This window comes from Schistocerca nitens, chromosome 3, assembly GCF_023898315.1.
Source record: "Schistocerca nitens isolate TAMUIC-IGC-003100 chromosome 3, iqSchNite1.1, whole genome shotgun sequence".
NCBI classification, from domain to species: domain Eukaryota; kingdom Metazoa; phylum Arthropoda; class Insecta; order Orthoptera; family Acrididae; genus Schistocerca; species Schistocerca nitens.
Genome location: NC_064616.1, coordinates 205,087,293 through 205,093,933, shown reverse-complemented (window position 1 = coordinate 205,093,933; position 6,641 = coordinate 205,087,293). Strand labels below are relative to the sequence as shown.

The 6,641-nt window shown below is 42.0% G+C and overlaps 1 non-coding gene across 1 annotated transcript; it reads left to right on the top strand.

Annotated features, from left to right (window-relative positions):
* Nucleotides 1–3,179: 3,179 nt before the first annotated feature.
* Trnal-caa (transfer RNA leucine (anticodon CAA)) lies at nt 3,180–3,254 on the top strand. Its single transcript has one exon. It is a non-coding gene; the product is annotated as a tRNA-Leu (tRNA).
* The last annotated feature ends 3,387 nt before the right edge of the window (nt 3,255–6,641 follow it).

Here is a 6,641-nt window from a genome sequence, read left to right as displayed (position 1 = left end):
TAGGGTGGCTTGTGCACCTCAACCACACAGATAGCTGTAGGTAGGTGTAACCACAAAGGAGGGAAATCTGTGAAGAGGCCAGACAGAGAGGTGGTTCCTGAAGGTGCGCAGCAGCCTTCTCAATAGCTGCACGGGCAACAGCCTAGATGATTTATTGTCCTCATAACATCAGCCAACATGGCCTTACTGTGATGGTAACGCAAATGGCTGAAAGCAAAAGGGAAACTACAGCCCCTATTTTCCTGAGGGCACACAGCTCTACTGTACCGTTACATGATGATGGCTTCCTCTTGGGTAAAATATTCTGGAAATAAAATAGTCCCCTACTTGGAATTCTTGGCAGGGAATACTCAGGAGGATCTCATCATCAAGAAAAACAAAACTGGCATCCTACAGGTCGGAGTATGTAATTTTTGATCCCTTGTTGAGTAGGTAGGTTAGATAATTTAAAAATGGAGATTGACAGGCTGAAGTTAGATAGAGTGGAAATTGGCAAAGTGTGGTGGCAGGAAGAACACGTCTTCTGTTCAGATCAGTACAGGGTTATGAATATAAAATCATGTAAGGATAATGCAGCATTATGTCTAATAATGAATAATAAAAGTGGGTAAGTTAATATGAACAACATAGTGAATGCATCATAGCCGAGACAGAAACGTGGCCAACACCCATCACAATTTAGTACAAGTTATACACCATCTAGCACAGCAGATACTTAAGATATTGAAAAAATGTATGATGAGATAAAATAAATTATTCAGATAGTTCAGGGAGAGAAAAATGTAATTACGATGGGGACTGGAATTCAATGGTGCAGGATGTATAAGCAGACAGGGAGGAAAAATATACACACACCAAAAAAAGTTTTGCATCACACCAGTTCCCAGAACTCCAGAAGATAGACATTGACTGTTGATACTGTATCACAGACACAGTCCCTTTGTTCAGAGATGTCACTAAGCCCACCCAAAGATGTAAACGACCATGCACGAGCAGCACCTATTAGATGGAGGGAGTCCGACAGCCGATCAGTTTCAGCCGTTCCACCACCGAAGGAGGTACACAGCTCGTGTTGTCTGTAGTTCGGCCATGCCTAGATGATCAATACTGCAGTTCATCACATCTGCATTGTTACTTTGTGCCAGAAAGGCCTCTCAACAAGGGAAGTGTCCAGGTGTCTCAGAGTGAACCAAAGCGATGTTGTTCGGACTTGGAGGAGATACAGAGAGACAGGAACTGTCGATGACATGCCTCGCTCGTGTCGGTGACATGCCTCGCCATGTTGAATAATGCTTTTCATGCAGCCACAGGATGTCATGTTATGCCTCAAACTGTGCATAATAGGCTGCATGATGCGCAACTTCACTCCCAATGTCCACGGTGAGGTGCATCTTTGCAACGACAACACCGTGCAGCGTGGTACAGATTGGGCCAACAACATGCCGAATGGACTGCTCAGGATTGGCATCATGTTCCCACATATGCCTTCAACCAGACGATTATTGGAGACGTGTTTGGTGGCAACCTGGTCAGGCTGAACGCCTTAGACACACTGTCTGGTGAGTGCAGAGAGGTATACGTTCCCTGCTCTTTTGGGGTGGGATTATGTGGGGCCGACGTACACCACTGGTGGTCATGGAAGGCACCGTAACGGCTACACAATACGTGGATGCCATCCTCTGACCAATAGTGGAACCATATCGGCAGCATTTTGGCAAGGCATTCGTCTTCGTGGATGACAATTCGCACCCCACTCATGCAAATCTTGTGAATGGCCTCCTTCTGGATAATGACATTGCATGTTCTCCAGACATGAACCCCATCGAACATGCCTGCAATAGGTAATGGACGACGTGACCCACCAACAACTCTGAGGGATCTATGCCAAATCGCCATTGAGGAGTGGGTCAATCTGGACCAACACTGCCTTGATGAAATTGTGGCTATTATGCAATGACGAATACAGGCATGCATCAATGCAAGAGGACACACTGCTGGGTATTAGAGGTACTGGTGTGTACAGCAGTCTGGACCACACCCTCTGAAGGTCTCACTGTATGGTGGTACAACATGCAATGTGTGGTTTTCATGAGCAATAAAAAGAGTGTAAATGACGTTTATGTTGATCTCTATTCCAATTTTCTGTACAGGTTCATGAACTCTCGGAAACGAGGCAATGCAAATCTTTTTTGGATGTGTGAATTTTTCCTCACGTGAAAATACACTTTTTTCCACTTGAAAAAATTTTTTTTCCTTGCATATCTTTTGAATGGTAGCGGTGTTTTATACCGGCATACAACTTCCCAGCACTTAGGAAATGGAAAAAAGCCCTGCATATTTTCATATTACAAATGTATATATACAAATTCCACCAATTACAGCGTGGTAACTTTGGAACCACTGAAATCCAGATTGTGATGTGCTACTGTCAATCAATCATAGGTTACATTACTAGATTTACCAGCCAATGACAGCTGATATTCAGAGCCTAATACTTGTGACGTAGTCAGCCAATACCGACATCACTGAAACTTCCTGGCAGATTAAAACTGTGTGCCCGACCGAGACTCGAACTCGGGACCTTTGCCTTTCGCGGGCAAGTGCTCTACCAACTGAGCTACCGAAGCACGACTCACGCCCGGTCCTCACAGCTTTACTTCTGCCAGTATCTCGTCTCCTACCTTCCAAACTTTACAGAAGCTCTCCTGCGAACCTGCAGAACTAGCACTCCTGAAAGAAAGGATATTGTGGAGACATGGCTTAGCCACAGCCTGGGGGATGTTTCCAGAATGAGATTTTCACTCTGCAGCGGAGTGTGTGCTGATATGAAACTTCCTGGCAGATTAAAACTGTGTGCCCAACAGGGACTCGAACTCGGGACCTTTGCCTTTCGCGGGCAAGTGCTCTACCAACTGAGCTACCGAAGCACGACTCACGCCCGGTCCTCACAGCTGTGAGTTTTAATCTGCCAGGAAGTTTCATATCAGCGCATACTCCGCTGCAGAGTGAAAATCTCATTCTGGAAACATCCCCCAGGCTGTGGCTAAGGCATGTCTCCACAATATCCTTTCTTTCAGGAGTGCTAGTTCTGCAGGTTCGCAGGAGAGCTTCTGTAAAGTTTGGAAGGTAGGAGACGAGATACTGGCAGAAGTAAAGCTGTGAGGACCGGGCGTGAGTCGTGCTTCGGTAGCTCAGTTGGTAGAGCACTTGCCCGCAAAAGGCAAAGGTCCCGAGTTCGAGTCTCGGTCGGGCACACAGTTTTAGTCTGCCAGGAAGTTTCATATCAGCGCACACTCCGCTGCAGAGTGAAAATCTCATTCTGGACCGACATCACTGTTAGGTACCGGTAGTGTGAAGAGAAATAGGAAAAGCTAATGGTTTAAATTAATATTCATTCAGTATGGCTACATGACAAGCTAAGCTTTCACCTATAATTCTGACTGTCAAAATTTTTTTGCTGTTTTCTGCTAGGCTGTGATTAGCCAGTATCTTAAGGTACAAGCTTAAATTGCAGCAGCTGAATATTTCTGACAAGCACAATTATAAATTTCACCCCTGTGCGCCGAACATTTTGTGGGTTATCTGACTGAATAAATCATCTGTCAATCACTTTGGCTTTTCCTGTCGATCACTTTGGCTTTTCAATAGAAGAGTCAATTATGTGTGCAATTGCTCTGGCATTCACTTCAAACTTTTTGCACGAGATAAAAATAATTAAGACAATAATTATTGGGCTGTCTGAGGCTCCCCGACCCCATGTAATAGCTGCTTGATAGGTTCTTGTGTGTTGTGTCAGGTAGTATTTGCTAAATCACATAATATTTCTTTGAGGCAGCTGCTCATCATTTCCAGGTGCAACTGCGGTTAGCTATTATGGCTCATATAAACTGATGAGCCACAACAGCTAGGCACAGTCGTACGGAAAAGCTGACGAGTAGCAGTCTCACAGAAATATTTTGCAGTTTGGATGATACCATCTGACACAATGCCTGAGATCTTATCAAGCACAGTAATTATTACTATAGTGTTTATTTAGAAGATATAGCTGCACTCACTGAAAATCTTTCACATGATGAAATACACAGATCACTCAAAACAAGGTAACAACTCTGTGGGAAAAGCTTTCTTTGGAAATTGAAGAGGCATGCAAAGATACTACTTTTTCACACAGTCATCAAACAGTTTCCTGATCATTGGCACTGGTTCTGAATTGTCAACTGACCAGGTGCTTCTTTAACATTCCAAATGGATAAAAATCATTTAGTGTCTGACCTGGGCAGTACAGAGAATAAACTGACACAATTAGTCAGAAACTCTGGTCAAAATCACACATAACTGAGGCTGTAGACCCTCAGGTATCGTTATGCAACAACATGACCCCTTTTGAAAGCAATCCCAATTGTTTCCTGCAAATTACCTTTTGCAAAAAATTCCAGTGTGGACAATAACTAGCAGTATTCAGTCTCCCCATAGGTGATGAAATCGACTAACAGTACACCCTGCATACCCCAAAGGACTATGGCCATAGCTTTCTTTACAAATAGCACAGTTTTGAACCTATCTTAGGTTCCAAATGATGCACCCATATTTTGTTTACCATGATGTTACGGTGCAAGAATGGAGCATTCTCTGACTGATACCATATTAAGTGCTGAAAAGACAATGTTATTCATTCAGCTTCATGCTGGTCAGTAAGAACACATCTTTTGGTGATCCATTGTGTGGTGCATGATGTCCACTACACTGCCAATATAGATGTTGAGTTCATGTGCACTCTGCCTCACAAAAATGTGACAATCAGCTTCAATTGGCCCTCTGACACAGCACTTCTTGTCATCTATGGTGGAATTTGTTCTGTCATTCTGATCTCTGCACGTCCCGTACACCTACTCTGTCCTCATCAAATCACTTGTACCAAAATCCCAAATTTATTTCATAAAGATCCACTAGTTGGCTATGAACTGCAACTGGTGACACTTTTTTTAAATGCAAGAACATTTGTACATTTTGCACATCAGTTACCAACCGTGTATCAGTAAATACACAGCTCAAAATTTTATTTCGAAGATCAGTGAGAAAGTTATCTTCACCTACCAATGGCATTAGAAATCTTTGATATCTCTTCTATATAGACATGTAATTTAATTTGCATAAGGTACCCATGCAAACTCTTGTTTCTTTACTTATTGAACCACAATCGTAACTGCAAACCCATCCAACCTGCAAACCCATCCATTTACACACCTATATATATATATATATATATATATATATATATATATATATATATATATATACTCTGAAAACCACTATGAGGTGTACAGTAGAGGGTACATCCCACTGTACCAGTTATTGGGGCTTCTTCCCATTTCAGTCGCATGTGAACTACAGGAGGAATGATTTTTTTAATGTCTCTGTGCATGCAGAATTATTCTAGTCATATTCTCATGATCTCTATGTGAGCGATACATAGGGGATTGCAGTATATTCCTAGAGCTGTCATTTGAAGCCGGTTCCTTAAAATTTGTTAACAGACTTTCTTGAGATAGTTTACGTTTATCTTCAAGAGTCTGGCAGTTCAGTTCCTTCACGTAAACCTGTGACCTTTCATGCTGCCTTTCTCTCTATACATTCAATATTTCCTTTTAGTCATATCTGGCACAGGTCCCACACACTTGAACAATTTTCTAGAACTGAATTCACAAGTGATTTTAAGCAGTCTCCTTTGTAGACTGATTGCATTTCCCCAGTACTCTATCAATAAACCAAAGTCTACCACCTGTTTTACACAAAGTAAGCCTACATGACCATTCCATTTCATATCCCTTCAAGTGTTACACTCAGGTATTTGTATGAGTGGGCTGATTCCAACAGTGATTCACTGATATTATAGTCATAGGATACTACATTTTTTCATTTCTTGAAGTGCACAGTTTTACATTTCTGAACAGCTAAAGCAAGTTGCCAATCTTTGCACCACTTTGAAAAGTTATCAAGATCTGGCTGAATATTTATGCAGCTCCTTTCAGACAGTACTTCATCGTAGATAACTGCATCATATGCAAAAAGTCTGGTGTTACTATTAATATTGTCTGTAAAGTAATTAATATACAGTATGAACAGCAAGGGACCCAACACACTTCCCTGGGGCACACTTGAAGTTACTACTACGTCTGATGATGGCTCTCCATCCAAGATAACAGGCTGCATCCTCCCTACCGAAAAGTCCTCAATCCAGTCACAAATTTCACTTGATACTCCATATGATTATACTTTAGAAAGTAAGTGTAGGTGTAGTACTGAGTCAAATGCTTTTTGGAAAACAAGAAATACTGCATCTACCTGACTGTCATGTGAGAAAAGTGAGAGATGGGTTTCACATGATCCATGTTTTCAGAATCCATGCTCGTGAGCATTGAGGAGGTCATTCTGTTAAAGATACCTCCTCATTACGTTTGAGCTCAGAATATGTTTAAGATTCTGCAACAAACTGATGTCAAGTGTATTGGACGGTAGTTTTATGGACCAATTCTACGAGGGTTGCCCAGAAAGTAATGCACAGCATTTTTTTTCTCAGCCAAAAACAATGCTACGAATGTGAAACATTACATATGTATTATTTGAAGTTTCCTGAGTGAGAG